Source organism: Pristiophorus japonicus, unplaced genomic scaffold (genome assembly GCF_044704955.1).
Source record: "Pristiophorus japonicus isolate sPriJap1 unplaced genomic scaffold, sPriJap1.hap1 HAP1_SCAFFOLD_37, whole genome shotgun sequence".
Taxonomy (NCBI): Eukaryota; Metazoa; Chordata; class Chondrichthyes; family Pristiophoridae; genus Pristiophorus; species Pristiophorus japonicus.
Genome location: NW_027253543.1, coordinates 1,459,076 through 1,477,262, shown reverse-complemented (window position 1 = coordinate 1,477,262; position 18,187 = coordinate 1,459,076). Strand labels below are relative to the sequence as shown.

Genomic DNA, 18,187 nt, shown 5'->3' with positions numbered 1-18,187 from the left:
TCGCTCGTGGCTTGTCTTACACCATGGGCTTACTTGTTTGTGTATTTACTGACTGCACGGCCTGATTTCCAGTGGATTTCAAGCAGTCGCACAGCCTTCGTTCAATCAAAAACATATAGATTAAGAAATAATTATTTCTTTATTGAAATCAAACTAAATTCAATTTTTTGCAATAAAACTGTAAATTTATTTATTTTCTTATTGTGATAAATATATATATGTTTTAAATTGTCTTTTTGTCTGGGTTGATTTTACTTCCCTCCGTCCTTCCTGCCTGTCAATCACTTGTGGCTTCAAAAACCGTCCCAGCCACACGTGGTCCTGAGATCCGCGCTCACTCACGCACAGCACAATTGCCTTCAGGAATGATAGAAATCCGACTTTAATCTTTTGAAAGGGAAGTGCTGTCCGTGAAGGCCCATTCTACAGCTGTGTAAGATGGATGTGCTTCCTGTCCTGGATCATTCGGTGTCTGTTCAAACGGGATGGTTGTCAGTTCCGGTTCATCAACTGCCCCTTTAAGACGTATTTTCTCATAATCGCGATCATCCTGTATATTTTAAAAGGAGTGTGATTTCAGTTGCGATAACCGATTGTTAAACTGTTGTGTATCAAGCTACATTGACGTTGCCTGTGTCCGTGCACATCCATATCGCAGCATAACGGTTCATTACTCAAAATATGCCCATATTTTCATAAATCCACTCCTTGAAAGATCCCTTGTCCCAAATTTGCTCTCAGTATAAAAAAAACAACAAATTTCATGCCAGCAGCAGCAGCCGCGTGGCCTAATGGATAAGTCGTCTGACTTCGATTGTAACTGTGATGTTATCAAAAGATTGCAGGTTCGAGTCCTGCCGCGGTCAGCTAACCTGCCGCTTGAAATTTTACATTCTTTATTTTGATTCTGCCTCAAAACCAACCATCTCGTGCAGTCACTCACCGAAAGTAAAGGAAGGCTGTTTGCTTTAAAAAGCTCATGGCACATTTTCATCACTGTCGATCTGGTTGCACGGGCAAAACAAGCGGTGAAGTAGACTTTCGTGCACATTATTTCTGTTTGAATGGAAAAAGTAGGGGATGGATGTCTGACGTTGCAGTAAATAGGAGATAAGGTGACTGAGAAGTTCAGGCAATGGACTGCTGATCCAGTCTGCCCTCAACTTCGTCGTTATTGTGTTAAACCGTTTCCAGTCGGTTTTTTTCCGTAATCACATTTAACCTCATTGCCAAATTCACCTTTTACTGACAAGAATGCAGCTCGTTGGTGAAGTAATGTCTCAAAGAATAATCTATTCATCAAAGGGAAAACATGAGCAGGACTATGGAGAGGGGGACGATGGGCCGAATAGCAAACGAAGGTCAGAATCTGAGAGCTAGATCCCTTACTGTCGGCGGCTCGTTGGTCTAGGGGTATGATTCTCGCTTAGGGGTTTTAATAATTGAAATGCGAGAGGTCCCGGGTTCAAATCCCGGACGAGCCCTGACAACTTTTAGTCAAAAAAACACTTCTCAGCCGGTCGACATGTTTCAAATTAAAACGTTTGATTGCGCGCCGTTGTTCACACAGCGTCCAAAAATCCTGGAGATTCCCAGGAGCAAAGTGAAACTCACCGAACTGAGTAAAGTTCATGCATCTCAGATGTGCTCGGCTCAGTGTCTCATTGGACAACCTAAACCCGTGTTTGATTCTGGCCAATTCTTGATCAGTCCATCTTCCGTTCTGCACGCATGAGCTCACCTCCATTGGGATATGGATACATTCAGCGTCAATCTCAACTTCAACGTGAAACAGACTCTGCCCTAAATATGAGTGCGTCCTGTTTCTCCAGCGCTGAAAAGATGGGAGAAGCTGGCTTTGGATTTAGTCCCTTGGCTGCCGAATTTAAACCGTACAGGAAATCAATCCGGGGTGGGCAAGCTGCCTGGTCAGATTAAAAGGCGTTCAGACCCTACATTCCAGGCATGTTATTGTGTTCTGGCCTCAACATTCGATTCAACGTCTCGGATCATAAGCCGCGCTCATTGTCTGCTAATGGTTCTGCTGTTCCCACTAACACCTGCTCTAGTCCATCCTTTGTTATTTTATTGCCCGCTTACCACCCACTTTGCCTTTTCGCATTGTGCCATTTATTATTCAATCACTCCTACGCTCCACTGTATCACAGACATTCCCTTTTGTCCTTCCTCGCTGCCTATTTTTTTCCAGGCGCTATTTTCGTGGAAGAAATCTGTAAACTTTACATTTTCCTTAAAATATCGGAATGATCATCTGACTGAACGTGAGCCCGGGTTCTTCATCCACAGAATGTTCACGACCAGCTGAGTTTTACAGAATTCTTTGTTTTTGTTCACTGTGTTTCTGTATCGCTTTTAAGGTGAGGTCCTGTCTGTCCGAGGTCATTCTCTGTCTCTCCAAAATGGTTGCTATCAGTATCGGATCATTATGTATCTGTTTAAAAGGAATGTGCTGTCTGTCCCGGATTTTAAATTACAAATTTCAAAAACTGCCTTTGGAGGTTGCAGGAATTTTAGTTTGTTGGTGTGTTTCTGTAGCGAGGGAGTGTGTGCAAACGTGCTGCGCGATCTTACTGTGCATTTCATGTCATGGGAGAAAAAATGCATTACATGCAACTTGAAGCCACACTGATTTGATTGAACACACATTCGAGGACTGCCTGACAGGAGAAGAATCTGCTGTGGGATTTTGCTGTTCCACATCTGAAAGAAGGCAAATTATATAAGTTAGAAACATAGCGATTTGAGCGAGAGCTTGCGGATGGGCTTTGTGACATGATGAGCTCTTTCCTCCTTATTTTCAAATACAAATCAAATCAAGACAAGACAAGACATGACTGACTGACTGACTTTGTTTATATAAATATATGTATTAATATTTATATATGCGTATATTAACATACATTCCATACTTTTTAACTTTCAAAATAAATGTGCCTTTTCTGTTCTACCGGCACTGGGCTCTATTGCATTTGAGCTCTTTCACAGCACACGCAGCTGCTGTCAGATCCAGCAGAAAGGCACTCGCGACTTTAAAAGATCGCCTTTGTTCCCCACATCTTCGCTCGTGGCTTGTCTTACACCATGGGCTTTCTTGTTTGTGTATTTACTGACTGCACGCCCTGATTTCCAGTGGATTTCAAGCAGTCGCACAGCCTTCGTTCAATCAAAAACATATAGATTAAGAAATAATTATTTCTTTATTGAAATCAAACTAAATTCAATTTTTTGCAATAAAACTGTAAATTTATTTATTTTCTTATTGTGATAAATATATATATGTTTAAATTGTCTTTTTGTCTGGGTTGATTTTACTTCCCTCCGTCCTTCCTGCCTGTCAATCACCTGTGGCTTCAAAAACCGTCCCAGCCACTCGTGGTCCTGAGATCCGCGCTCACTCACGCACAGCACAATTGCCTTCAGGAATGATAGAAATCCGACTTTAATCTTTTGAAAGGGAAGTGCTGTCCGTGAAGGCCCATTCTACAGCTGTGTAAGATGGATGTGCTTCCTGTCCTGGATCATTCGGTGTCTGTTCAAACGGGATGGTTGTCAGTTCCGGTTCATCAACTGCCCCTTTAAGACGTATTTTCTCATAATCGCGATCATCCTGTATATTTTAAAAGGAGTGTGATTTCAGTTGCGATAACCGATTGTTAAACTGTTGTGTATCAAGCTACATTGACGTTGCCTGTGTCCGTGCACATCCATATCGCAGCGTAACGGTTCATTACTCAAAATATGCCCATATTTTCATAAATCCACTCCTTGAAAGATCCCTTGTCCCAAATTTGCTCTCAGTATAAAAAAAACAACAAATTTCATGCCAGCAGCAGCAGCCGCGTGGCCTAATGGATAAGTCGTCTGACTTCGATTGTAACTGTGATGTTATCAAAAGATTGCAGGTTCGAGTCCTGCCGCGGTCAGCTAACTTGCCGCGTGAAATTTTACATTCTTTATTTTGATTCTGCCTCAAAACCAACCATCTCGTGCAGTCACTCACCGAAAGTAAAGGAAGGTTGTTTGCTTTAAAAAGCTCTGGCACATTTTCATCACTGTCGATCTGGTTGCACGGGCAAAAAAAGCGGTGAAGTAGACTTTCGTGCACATTATTTCTGTTTGAATGGAAAAAGTAGGGGATGGATGTCTGACGTTGCAGTAAATAGGAGATAAGGTGACTGAGAAGTTCAGGCAATGGACTGCTGATCCAGTCTGCCCTCAACTTCGTCGTTATTGTGTTAAACCGTTTCCACTCGGTTTTTTTCCGTAATCACATTTAACCTCATTGCCAAATTCACCTTTTACTGACAAGAATGCAGCTCGTTGGTGAAGTAATGTCTCAAAGAATAATCTATTCATCAAAGGGAAAACATGAGCAGGACTATGGAGAGGGGAACGATGGGCCGAATAGCAAACGAAGGTCAGAATCTGAGAGCTAGATCCCTTACTGTCGGCGGCTCGTTGGTCTAGGGGTATGATTCTCGCTTAGGGGTTTTAATAATTGAAATGCGAGAGGTCCCGGGTTCAAATCCCGGACGAGCCCTGACAACTTTTAGTCAAAAAAACACTTCTCAGCCGGTCGACATGTTTCAAATTAAAACGTTTGATTGCGCGCCGTTGTTCACACAGCGTCCAAAAATCCTGGAGATTCCCAGGAGCAAAGTGAAACTCACCGAACTGAGTAAAGTTCATGCATCTCAGATGTGCTCGGCTCAGTGTCTCATTGGACAACCTAAACCCGTGTTTGATTCTGGCCAATTCTTGATCAGTCCATCTTCCGTTCTGCACGCATGAGCTCACCTCCATTGGGATATGGATACATTCAGCGTCAATCTCAACTTCAACGTGAAACAGACTCTGCCCTAAATATGAGTGCGTCCTGTTTCTCCAGCGCTGAAAAGATGGGAGAAGCTGGCTTTGGATTTAGTCCCTTGGCTGCCGAATTTAAACCGTACAGGAAATCAATCCGGGGTGGGCAAGCTGCCTGGTCAGATTAAAAGGCGTTCAGACCCTACATTCCAGGCATGTTATTGTGTTCTGGCCTCAACATTCGATTCAACGTCTCGGATCATAAGCCGCGCTCATTGTCTGCTAATGGTTCTGCTGTTCCCACTAACACCTGCTCTAGTCCATCCTTTGTTATTTTATTGCCCGCTTACCACCCACTTTGCCTTTTCGCATTGTGCCATTTATTATTCAATCACTCCTACGCTCCACTGTATCACAGACATTCCCTTTTGTCCTTCCTCGCTGCCTATTTTTTTCCAGGCGCTATTTTCGTGGAAGAAATCTGTAAACTTTACATTTTTCTTAAAATATCGGAATGATCATCTGACTGAACGTGAGCCCGGGTTCTTCATCCACAGAATGTTCACGACCAGCTGAGTTTTACAGAATTCTTTGTTTTTGTTCACTGTGTTTCTGTATCGCTTTTAAGGTGATGTCCTGTCTGTCCGAGGTCATTCTCTGTCTCTCCAAAATGGTTGCTATCAGTATCGGATCATTATGTATCTGTTTAAAAGGAATGTGCTGTCTGTCCCGGATTTTAAATTACAAATTTCAAAAACTGCCTTTGGAGGTTGCAGGAATTTTAGTTTGTTCGTGTGTTTGTGTAGCGAGGGAGTGTGTGCAAACGTGCTGCGCGATCTTACTGTGCATTTCATGTCATGGGAGAAAAAATGCATTACATGCAACTTGAAGCCACACTGATTTGATTGAACACACATTCGAGGACTGCCTGACAGGAGAAGAATCTGCTGTGGGATTTTGCTGTTCCACATCTGAAAGAAGGCAAATTATATAAGTTAGAAACATAGCGATTTGAGCGAGAGCTTGCGGATGGGCTTTGTGACATGATGAGCTCTTTCCTCCTTATTTTCAAATACAAATCAAATCAAGACAAGACAAGACATGACTGACTGACTGACTTTGTTTATATAAATATATGTATTAATATTTATATATGCGTATATTAACATACATTCCATACTTTTTAACTTTCAAAATAAATGTGCCTTTTCTGTTCTACCGGCACTGGGCTCTATTGCATTTGAGCTCTTTCACAGCACACGCAGCTGCTGTCAGATCCAGCAGAAAGGCACTCGCGACTTTAAAAGATCGCCTTTGTTCCCCACATCTTCGCTCGTGGCTTGTCTTACACCATGGGCTTTCTTGTTTGTGTATTTACTGACTGCACGCCCTGATTTCCAGTGGATTTCAAGCAGTCGCACAGCCTTCGTTCAATCAAAAACATATAGATTAAGAAATAATTATTTCTTTATTGAAATCAAACTAAATTCAATTTTTGCAATAAAACTGTAAATTTATTTATTTTCTTATTGTGATAAATATATATATGTTTTAAATTGTCTTTTTGTCTGGGTTGATTTTACTTCCCTCCGTCCTTCCTGCCTGTCAATCACCTGTGGCTTCAAAAACCGTCCCAGCCACTCGTGGTCCTGAGATCCGCGCTCACTCACGCACAGCAAAATTGCCTTCAGGAATTATAGAAATCCGACTTTAATCTTTTGAAAGGGAAGTGCTGTCCGTGAAGGCCCATTCTACAGCTGTGTAAGATGGATGTGCTTCCTGTCCTGGATCATTCGGTGTCTGTTCAAACGGGATGGTTGTCAGTTCCGGTTCATCAACTGCCCCTTTAAGACGTATTTTCTCATAATCGCGATCATCCTGTATATTTTAAAAGGAGTGTGATTTCAGTTGCGATAACCGATTGTTAAACTGTTGTGTATCAAGCTACATTGACGTTGCCTGTGTCCGTGCACATCCATATCGCAGCGTAACGGTTCATTACTCAAAATATGCCCATATTTTCATAAATCCACTCCTTGAAAGATCCCTTGTCCCAAATTTGCTCTCAGTATAAAAAAAACAACAAATTTCATGCCAGCAGCAGCAGCCGCGTGGCCTAATGGATAAGTCGTCTGACTTCGATTGTAACTGTGATGTTATCAAAAGATTGCAGGTTCGAGTCCTGCCGCGGTCAGCTAACTTGCCGCGTGAAATTTTACATTCTTTATTTTGATTCTGCCTCAAAACCAACCATCTCGTGCAGTCACTCACCGAAAGTAAAGGAAGGCTGTTTGCTTTAAAAAGCTCATGGCACATTTTCATCACTGTCGATCTGGTTGCACGGGCAAAACAAGCGGTGAAGTAGACTTTCGTGCACATTATTTCTGTTTGAATGGAAAAAGTAGGGGATGGATGTCTGACGTTGCAGTAAATAGGAGATAAGGTGACTGAGAAGTTCAGGCAATGGACTGCTGATCCAGTCTGCCCTCAACTTCGTCGTTATTGTGTTAAACCGTTTCCACTCGGTTTTTTTCCGTAATCACATTTAACCTCATTGCCAAATTCACCTTTTACTGACAAGAATGCAGCTCGTTGGTGAAGTAATGTCTCAAAGAATAATCTATTCATCAAAGGGAAAACATGAGCAGGACTATGGAGAGGGGGACGATGGGCCGAATAGCAAACGAAGGTCAGAATCTGAGAGCTAGATCCCTTACTGTCGGCGGCTCGTTGGTCTAGGGGTATGATTTTCGCTTAGGGGTTTTAATAATTGAAATGCGAGAGGTCCCGGGTTCAAATCCCGGACGAGCCCTGACAACTTTTAGTCAAAAAAACACTTCTCAGCCGGTCGACATGTTTCAAATTAAAACGTTTGATTGCGCGCCGTTGTTCACACAGCGTCCAAAAATCCTGGAGATTCCCAGGAGCAAAGTGAAACTCACCGAACTGAGTAAAGTTCATGCATCTCAGATGTGCTCGGCTCAGTGTCTCATTGGACAACCTAAACCCGTGTTTGATTCTGGCCAATTCTTGATCAGTCCATCTTCCGTTCTGCACTCATGAGCTCACCTCCATTGGGATATGGATACATTCAGCGTCAATCTCAACTTCAACGTGAAACAGACTCTGCCCTTAATATGAGTGCGTCCTGTTTCTCCAGCGCTGAAAAGATGGGAGAAGCTGGCTTTGGATTTAGTCCCTTGGCTGCCGAATTTAAACCGTACAGAAAATCAATCCGGGGTGGGCAAGCTGCCTGGTCTGATTAAAAGGCGTTCAGACCCTACATTCCAGGCATGTTATTGTGTTCTGGCCTCAACATTCGATTCAACGTCTCGGATCATAAGCCGCGCTCATTGTCTGCTAATGGATCTGCTGTTCCCACTAACACCTGCTCTAGTCCATCCTTTGTTATTTTATTGCCCGCTTACCACCCACTTTGCCTTTTCGCATTGTGCCATTTATTATTCAATCACTCCTACGCTCCACTGTATCACAGACATTCCCTTTTGTCCTTCCTCGCTGCCTATTTTTTTCCAGGCGCTATTTTCGTGGAAGAAATCTGTAAACTTTACATTTTTCTTAAAATATCGGAATGATCATCTGACTGAACGTGAGCCCGGGTTCTTCATCCACAGAATGTTCACGACCAGCTGAGTTTTACAGAATTCTTTGTTTTTGTTCACTGTGTTTCTGTATCGCTTTTAAGGTGATGTCCTGTCTGTCCGAGGTCATTCTCTGTCTCTCCAAAATGGTTGCTATCAGTATCCGATCATTATGTATCTGTTTAAAAGGAATGTGCTGTCTGTCCCGGATTTTAAATTACAAATTTCAAAAACTGCCTTTGGAGGTTGCAGGAATTTTAGTTTGTTCGTGTGTTTGTGTAGCGAGGGAGTGTGTGCAAACGTGCTGCGCGATCTTACTGTGCATTTCATGTCATGGGAGAAAAAATGCATTACATGCAACTTGAAGCCACACTGATTTGATTGAACACACATTCGAGGACTGCCTGACAGGAGAAGAATCTGCTGTGGGATTTTGCTGTTCCACATCTGAAAGAAGGCAAATTATATAAGTTAGAAACATAGCGATTTGAGCGAGAGCTTGCGGATGGGCTTTGTGACATGATGAGCTCTTTCCTCCTTATTTTCAAATACAAATCAAATCAAGACAAGACAAGACATGACTGACTGACTGACTTTGTTTATATAAATATATGTATTAATATTTATATATGCGTATATTAACATACATTCCATACTTTTTAACTTTCAAAATAAATGTGCCTTTTCTGTTCTACCGGCACTGGGCTCTATTGCATTTGAGCTCTTTCACAGCACACGCAGCTGCTGTCAGATCCAGCAGAAAGGCACTCGCGACTTTAAAAGATCGCCTTTGTTCCCCACATCTTCGCTCGTGGCTTGTCTTACACCATGGGCTTTCTTGTTTGTGTATTTACTGACTGCACGCCCTGATTTCCAGTGGATTTCAAGCAGTCGCACAGCCTTCGTTCAATCAAAAACATATAGATTAAGAAATAATTATTTCTTTATTGAAATCAAACTAAATTCAATTTTTTGCAATAAAACTGTAAATGTATTTATTTTCTTATTGTGATAAATATATATATGTTTTAAATTGTCTTTTTGTCTGGGTTGATTTTACTTCCCTCCGTCCTTCCTGCCTGTCAATCACCTGTGGCTTCAAAAACCGTCCCAGCCACTCGTGGTCCTGAGATCCGCGCTCACTCACGCACAGCACAATTGCCTTCAGGAATGATAGAAATCCGACTTTAATCTTTTGAACGGGAAGTGCTGTCCGTGAAGGCCCATTCTACAGCTGTGTAAGATGGATGTGCTTCCTGTCCTGGATCATTCGGTGTCTGTTCAAACGGGATGGTTGTCAGTTCCGGTTCATCAACTGCCCCTTTAAGACGTATTTTCTCATAATCGCGATCATCCTGTATATTTTAAAAGGAGTGTGATTTCAGTTGCGATAACCGATTGTTAAACTGTTGTGTATCAAGCTACATTGACGTTGCCTGTGTCCGTGCACATCCATATCGCAGCGTAACGGTTCATTACTCAAAATATGCCCATATTTTCATAAATCCACTCCTTGAAAGATCCCTTGTCCCAAATTTGCTCTCAGTATAAAAAAAACAACAAATTTCATGCCAGCAGCAGCAGCCGCGTGGCCTAATGGATAAGTCGTCTGACTTCGATTGTAACTGTGATGTTATCAAAAGATTGCAGGTTCGAGTCCTGCCGCGGTCAGCTAACTTGCCGCGTGAAATTTTACATTCTTTATTTTGATTCTGCCTCAAAACCAACCATCTCGTGCAGTCACTCACCGAAAGTAAAGGAAGGCTGTTTGCTTTAAAAAGCTCATGGCACATTTTCATCACTGTCGATCTGGTTGCACGGGCAAAACAAGCGGTGAAGTAGACTTTCGTGCACATTATTTCTGTTTGAATGGAAAAAGTAGGGGATGGATGTCTGACGTTGCAGTAAATAGGAGATAAGGTGACTGAGAAGTTCAGGCAATGGACTGCTGATCCAGTCTGCCCTCAACTTCGTCGTTATTGTGTTAAACCGTTTCCACTCGGTTTTTTTCCGTAATCACATTTAACCTCATTGCCAAATTCACCTTTTACTGACAAGAATGCAGCTCGTTGGTGAAGTAATGTCTCAAAGAATAATCTATTCATCAAAGGGAAAACATGAGCAGGACTATGGAGAGGGGGACGATGGGCCGAATACCAAACGAAGGTCAGAATCTGAGAGCTAGATCCCTTACTGTCGGCGGCTCGTTGGTCTAGGGGTATGATTCTCGCTTAGGGGTTTAATAATTGAAATGCGAGAGGTCCCGGGTTCAAATCCCGGACGAGCCCTGACAACTTTTAGTCAAAAAAACACTTCTCAGCCGGTCGACATATTTCAAATTAAAACGTTTGATTGCGCGCCGTTGTTCACACAGCGTCCAAAAATCCTGGAGATTCCCAGGAGCAAAGTGAAACTCACCGAACTGAGTAAAGTTCATGCATCTCAGATGTGCTCGGCTCAGTGTCTCATTGGACAACCTAAACCCGTGTTTGATTCTGGCCAATTCTTGATCAGTCCATCTTCCGTTCTGCACGCATGAGCTCACCTCCATTGGGATATGGATACATTCAGCGTCAATCTCAACTTCAACGTGAAACAGACTCTGCCCTTAATATGAGTGCGTCCTGTTTCTCCAGCGCTGAAAAGATGGGAGAAGCTGGCTTTGGATTTAGTCCCTTGGCTGCCGAATTTAAACCGTACAGGAAATCAATCCGGGGTGGGCAAGCTGCCTGGTCTGATTAAAAGGCGTTCAGACCCTACATTCCAGGCATGTTATTGTGTTCTGGCCTCAACATTCGATTCAACGTCTCGGATCATAAGCCGCGCTCATTGTCTGCTAATGGTTCTGCTGTTCCCACTAACACCTGCTCTAGTCCATCCTTTGTTATTTTATTGCCCGCTTACCACCCACTTTGCCTTTTCGCATTGTGCCATTTATTATTCAATCACTCCTACGCTCCACTGTATCACAGACATTCCCTTTTGTCCTTCCTCGCTGCCTATTTTTTTCCAGGCGCTATTTTCGTGGAAGAAATCTGTAAACTTTACATTTTTCTTAAAATATCGGAATGATCATCTGACTGAACGTGAGCCCGGGTTCTTCATCCACAGAATGTTCACGACCAGCTGAGTTTTACAGAATTCTTTGTTTTTGTTCACTGTGTTTCTGTATCGCTTTTAAGGTGATGTCCTGTCTGTCCGAGGTCATTCTCTGTCTCTCCAAAATGGTTGCTATCAGTATCGGATCATTATGTATCTGTTTAAAAGGAATGTGCTGTCTGTCCCGGATTTTAAATTACAAATTTCAAAAACTGCCTTTGGAGGTTGCAGGAATTTTAGTTTGTTGGTGTGTTTCTGTAGCGAGGGAGTGTGTGCAAACGTGCTGCGCGATCTTACTGTGCATTTCATGTCATGGGAGAAAAAATGCATTACATGCAACTTGAAGCCACACTGATTTGATTGAACACACATTCGAGGACTGCCTGACAGGAGAAGAATCTGCTGTGGGATTTTGCTGTTCCACATCTGAAAGAAGGCAAATTATATAAGTTAGAAACATAGCGATTTGAGCGAGAGCTTGCGGATGGGCTTTGTGACATGATGAGCTCTTTCCTCCTTATTTTCAAATACAAATCAAATCAAGACAAGACAAGACATGACTGACTGACTGACTTTGTTTATATAAATATATGTATTAATATTTATATATGCGTATATTAACATACATTCCATACTTTTTAACTTTCAAAATAAATGTGCCTTTTCTGTTCTACCGGCACTGGGCTCTTTTGCACTTGAGCTCTTTCACAGCACACGCAGCTGCTGTCAGATCCAGCAGAAAGGCACTCGCGACTTTAAAAGATCGCCTTTGTTCCCCACATCTTCGCTCGTGGCTTGTCTTACACCATGGGCTTACTTGTTTGTGTATTTACTGACTGCACGGCCTGATTTCCAGTGGATTTCAAGCAGTCGCACAGCCTTCGTTCAATCAAAAACATATAGATTAAGAAATAATTATTTCTTTATTGAAATCAAACTAAATTCAATTTTTTGCAATAAAACTGTAAATTTATTTATTTTCTTATTGTGATAAATATATATATGTTTTAAATTGTCTTTTTGTCTGGGTTGATTTTACTTCCCTCCGTCCTTCCTGCCTGTCAATCACCTGTGGCTTCAAAAACCGTCCCAGCCACACGTGGTCCTGAGATCCGCGCTCACTCACGCACAGCACAATTGCCTTCAGGAATGATAGAAATCCGACTTTAATCTTTTGAAAGGGAAGTGCTGTCCGTGAAGGCCCATTCTACAGCTGTGTAAGATGGATGTGCTTCCTGTCCTGGATCATTCGGTGTCTGTTCAAACGGGATGGTTGTCAGTTCCGGTTCATCAACTGCCCCTTTAAGACGTATTTTCTCATAATCGCGATCATCCTGTATATTTTAAAAGGAGTGTGATTTCAGTTGCGATAACCGATTGTTAAACTGTTGTGTATCAAGCTACATTGACGTTGCCTGTGTCCGTGCACATCCATATCGCAGCGTAACGGTTCATTACTCAAAATATGCCCATATTTTCATAAATCCACTCCTTGAAAGATCCCTTGTCCCAAATTTGCTCTCAGTATAAAAAAAACAACAAATTTCATGCCAGCAGCAGCAGCCGCGTGGCCTAATGGATAAGTCGTCTGACTTCGATTGTAACTGTGATGTTATCAAAAGATTGCAGGTTCGAGTCCTGCCGCGGTCAGCTAACTTGCCGCGTGAAATTTTACATTCTTTATTTTGATTCTGCCTCAAAACCAACCATCTCGTGCAGTCACTCACCGAAAGTAAAGGAAGGCTGTTTGCTTTAAAAAGCTCATGGCACATTTTCATCACTGTCGATCTGGTTGCACGGGCAAAACAAGCGGTGAAGTAGACATTCGTGCACATTATTTCTGTTTGAATGGAAAAAGTAGGGGATGGATGTCTGACGTTGCAGTAAATAGGAGATAAGGTGACTGAGAAGTTCAGGCAATGGACTGCTGATCCAGTCTGCCCTCAACTTCGTCGTTATTGTGTTAAACCGTTTCCACTCGGTTTTTTTCCGTAATCACATTTAACCTCATTGCCAAATTCACCTTTTACTGACAAGAATGCAGCTCGTTGGTGAAGTAATGTCTCAAAGAATAATCTATTCATCAAAGGGAAAACATGAGCAGGACTATGGAGAGGGGGACGATGGGCCGAATAGCAAACGAAGGTCAGAATCTGAGAGCTAGATCCCTTACTGTCGGCGGCTCGTTGGTCTAGGGGTATGATTCTCGCTTAGGGGTTTTAATAATTGAAATGCGAGAGGTCCCGGGTTCAAATCCCGGACGAGCCCTGACAACTTTTAGTCAAAAAAACACTTCTCAGCCGGTCGACATGTTTCAAATTAAAACGTTTGATTGCGCGCCGTTGTTCACACAGCGTCCAAAAATCCTGGAGATTCCCAGGAGCAAAGTGAAACTCACCGAACTGAGTAAAGTTCATGCATCTCAGATGTGCTCGGCTCAGTGTCTCATTGGACAACCTAAACCCGTGTTTGATTCTGGCCAATTCTTGATCAGTCCATCTTCCGTTCTGCACGCATGAGCTCACCTCCATTGGGATATGGATACATTCAGCGTCAATCTCAACTTCAACGTGAAACAGACTCTGCCCTAAATATGAGTGCGTCCTGTTTCTCCAGCGCTGAAAAGATGGGAGAAGCTGGCTTTGGATTTAGTCCCTTGGCTGCCGAATTTAAACCGTACAGGAAATCAATCCGGGGTGGGCAAGCTGCCTGGTCAGATTAAAAGGCGTTCAGACCCTACATTCCAGGCATGTTATTGTGTTCTGGCCTCAACATTCGATTCAACGTCTCGGATCATAAGCCGCGCTCATTGTCTGCTAATGGTTCTGCTGTTCCCACTAACACCTGCTCTAGTCCATCCTTTGTTATTTTATTGCCCGCTTACCACCCACTTTGCCTTTTCGCATTGTGCCATTTATTATTCAATCACTCCTACGCTCCACTGTATCACAGACATTCCCTTTTGTCCTTCCTCGCTGCCTATTTTTTTCCAGGCGCTATTTTCGTGGAAGAAATCTGTAAACTTTACATTTTTCTTAAAATATCGGAATGATCATCTGACTGAACGTGAGCCCGGGTTCTTCATCCACAGAATGTTCACGACCAGCTGAGTTTTACAGAATTCTTTGTTTTTGTTCACTGTGTTTCTGTATCGCTTTTAAGGTGATGTCCTGTCTGTCCGAGGTCATTCTCTGTCTCTCCAAAATGGTTGCTATCAGTATCGGATCATTATGTATCTGTTTAAAAGGAATGTGCTGTCTGTCCCGGATTTTAAATTACAAATTTCAAAAACTGCCTTTGGAGGTTGCAGGAATTTTAGTTTGTTCGTGTGTTTGTGTAGCGAGGGAGTGTGTGCAAACGTGCTGCGCGATCTTACTGTGCATTTCATGTCATGGGAGAAAAAATGCATTACATGCAACTTGAAGCCACACTGATTTGATTGAACACACATTCGAGGACTGCCTGACAGGAGAAGAATCTGCTGTGGGATTTTGCTGTTCCACATCTGAAAGAAGGCAAATTATATAAGTTAGAAACATAGCGATTTGAGCGAGAGCTTGCGGATGGGCTTTGTGACATGATGAGCTCTTTCCTCCTTATTTTCAAATACAAATCAAATCAAGACAAGACAAGACATGACTGACTGACTGACTTTGTTTATATAAATATATGTATTAATATTTATATATGCGTATATTAACATACATTCCATACTTTTTAACTTTCAAAATAAATGTGCCTTTTCTGTTCTACCGGCACTGGGCTCTATTGCATTTGAGCTCTTTCACAGCACACGCAGCTGCTGTCAGATCCAGCAGAAAGGCACTCGCGACTTTAAAAGATCGCCTTTGTTCCCCACATCTTCGCTCGTGGCTTGTCTTACACCATGGGCTTTCTTGTTTGTGTATTTACTGACTGCACGCCCTGATTTCCAGTGGATTTCAAGCAGTCGCACAGCCTTCGTTCAATCAAAAACATATAGATTAAGAAATAATTATTTCTTTATTGAAATCAAACTAAATTCAATTTTTTGCAATAAAACTGTAAATGTATTTATTTTCTTATTGTGATAAATATATATATGTTTTAAATTGTCTTTTTGTCTGGGTTGATTTTACTTCCCTCCGTCCTTCCTGCCTGTCAATCACCTGTGGCTTCAAAAACCGTCCCAGCCACTCGTGGTCCTGAGATCCGCGCTCACTCACGCACAGCACAATTGCCTTCAGGAATGATAGAAATCCGACTTTAATCTTTTGAACGGGAAGTGCTGTCCGTGAAGGCCCATTCTACAGCTGTGTAAGATGGATGTGCTTCCTGTCCTGGATCATTCGGTGTCTGTTCAAACGGGATGGTTGTCAGTTCCGGTTCATCAACTGCCCCTTTAAGACGTATTTTCTCATAATCGCGATCATCCTGTATATTTTAAAAGGAGTGTGATTTCAGTTGCGATAACCGATTGTTAAACTGTTGTGTATCAAGCTACATTGACGTTGCCTGTGTCCGTGCACATCCATATCGCAGCGTAACGGTTCATTACTCAAAATATGCCCATATTTTCATAAATCCACTCCTTGAAAGATCCCTTGTCCCAAATTTGCTCTCAGTATAAAAAAAACAACAAATTCCATGCCAGCAGCAGCAGCCGCGTGGCCTAATGGATAAGTCGTCTGACTTCGATTGTAACTGTGATGTTATCAAAAGATTGCAGGTTCGAGTCCTGCCGCGGTCAGCTAACTTGCCGCGTGAAATTTTACATTCTTTATTTTGATTCTGCCTCAAAACCAACCATCTCGTGCAGTCACTCACCGAAAGTAAAGGAAGGCTGTTTGCTTTAAAAAGCTCATGGCACATTTTCATCACTGTCGATCTGGTTGCACGGGCAAAACAAGCGGTGAAGTAGACTTTCGTGCACATTATTTCTGTTTGAATGGAAAAAGTAGGGGATGGATGTCTGACGTTGCAGTAAATAGGAGATAAGGTGACTGAGAAGTTCAGGCAATGGACTGCTGATCCAGTCTGCCCTCAACTTCGTCGTTATTGTGTTAAACCGTTTCCACTCGGTTTTTTTCCGTAATCACATTTAACCTCATTGCCAAATTCACCTTTTACTGACAAGAATGCAGCTCGTTGGTGAAGTAATGTCTCAAAGAATAATCTATTCATCAAAGGGAAAACATGAGCAGGACTATGGAGAGGGGGACGATGGGCCGAATACCAAACGAAGGTCAGAATCTGAGAGCTAGATCCCTTACTGTCGGCGGCTCGTTGGTCTAGGGGTATGATTCTCGCTTAGGGGTTTAATAATTGAAATGCGAGAGGTCCCGGGTTCAAATCCCGGACGAGCCCTGACAACTTTTAGTCAAAAAAACACTTCTCAGCCGGTCGACATATTTCAAATTAAAACGTTTGATTGCGCGCCGTTGTTCACACAGCGTCCAAAAATCCTGGAGATTCCCAGGAGCAAAGTGAAACTCACCGAACTGAGTAAAGTTCATGCATCTCAGATGTGCTCGGCTCAGTGTCTCATTGGACAACCTAAACCCGTGTTTGATTCTGGCCAATTCTTGATCAGTCCATCTTCCGTTCTGCACGCATGAGCTCACCTCCATTGGGATATGGATACATTCAGCGTCAATCTCAACTTCAACGTGAAACAGACTCTGCCCTTAATATGAGTGCGTCCTGTTTCTCCAGCGCTGAAAAGATGGGAGAAGCTGGCTTTGGATTTAGTCCCTTGGCTGCCGAATTTAAACCGTACAGGAAATCAATCCGGGGTGGGCAAGCTGCCTGGTCTGATTAAAAGGCGTTCAGACCCTACATTCCAGGCATGTTATTGTGTTCTGGCCTCAACATTCGATTCAACGTCTCGGATCATAAGCCGCGCTCATTGTCTGCTAATGGTTCTGCTGTTCCCACTAACACCTGCTCTAGTCCATCCTTTGTTATTTTATTGCCCGCTTACCACCCACTTTGCCTTTTCGCATTGTGCCATTTATTATTCAATCACTCCTACGCTCCACTGTATCACAGACATTCCCTTTTGTCCTTCCTCGCTGCCTATTTTTTTCCAGGCGCTATTTTCGTGGAAGAAATCTGTAAACTTTACATTTTTCTTAAAATATCGGAATGATCATCTGACTGAACGTGAGCCCGGGTTCTTCATCCACAGAATGTTCACGACCAGCTGAGTTTTACAGAATTCTTTGTTTTTGTTCACTGTGTTTCTGTATCGCTTTTAAGGTGATGTCCTGTCTGTCCGAGGTCATTCTCTGTCTCTCCAAAATGGTTGCTATCAGTATCGGATCATTATGTATCTGTTTAAAAGGAATGTGCTGTCTGTCCCGGATTTTAAATTACAAATTTCAAAAACTGCCTTTGGAGGTTGCAGGAATTTTAGTTTGTTGGTGTGTTTCTGTAGCGAGGGAGTGTGTGCAAACGTGCTGCGCGATCTTACTGTGCATTTCATGTCATGGGAGAAAAAATGCATTACATGCAACTTGAAGCCACACTGATTTGATTGAACACACATTCGAGGACTGCCTGACAGGAGAAGAATCTGCTGTGGGATTTTGCTGTTCCACATCTGAAAGAAGGCAAATTATATAAGTTAGAAACATAGCGATTTGAGCGAGAGCTTGCGGATGGGCTTTGTGACATGA

At 42.6% G+C, this 18,187-nt stretch overlaps 6 non-coding genes across 6 annotated transcripts; all 6 read left to right on the top strand.

Moving 5' to 3' along the window:
- Nucleotides 1–1,396: 1,396 nt before the first annotated feature.
- trnap-agg (transfer RNA proline (anticodon AGG)) lies at nucleotides 1,397–1,484 on the top strand. The gene is given in 2 exon segments: nucleotides 1,397–1,432; nucleotides 1,449–1,484. It is a non-coding gene; the product is annotated as a tRNA-Pro (tRNA).
- Nucleotides 1,485–4,473: 2,989 nt separating this feature from the next.
- On the top strand, nucleotides 4,474–4,561 carry trnap-agg (transfer RNA proline (anticodon AGG)). The gene is given in 2 exon segments: nucleotides 4,474–4,509; nucleotides 4,526–4,561. It is a non-coding gene; the product is annotated as a tRNA-Pro (tRNA).
- Nucleotides 4,562–7,551: 2,990 nt separating this feature from the next.
- trnap-agg (transfer RNA proline (anticodon AGG)) lies at nucleotides 7,552–7,639 on the top strand. Its single transcript is given in 2 exon segments — nucleotides 7,552–7,587; nucleotides 7,604–7,639. It is a non-coding gene; the product is annotated as a tRNA-Pro (tRNA).
- A 2,991-nt stretch (nucleotides 7,640–10,630) lies between these two features.
- Nucleotides 10,631–10,717, top strand: trnap-agg (transfer RNA proline (anticodon AGG)). Its single transcript is given in 2 exon segments — nucleotides 10,631–10,666; nucleotides 10,682–10,717. It is a non-coding gene; the product is annotated as a tRNA-Pro (tRNA).
- Nucleotides 10,718–13,708: 2,991 nt separating this feature from the next.
- On the top strand, nucleotides 13,709–13,796 carry trnap-agg (transfer RNA proline (anticodon AGG)). The gene is given in 2 exon segments: nucleotides 13,709–13,744; nucleotides 13,761–13,796. It is a non-coding gene; the product is annotated as a tRNA-Pro (tRNA).
- Nucleotides 13,797–16,787: 2,991 nt separating this feature from the next.
- Nucleotides 16,788–16,874, top strand: trnap-agg (transfer RNA proline (anticodon AGG)). Its single transcript is given in 2 exon segments — nucleotides 16,788–16,823; nucleotides 16,839–16,874. It is a non-coding gene; the product is annotated as a tRNA-Pro (tRNA).
- The last annotated feature ends 1,313 nt before the right edge of the window (nucleotides 16,875–18,187 follow it).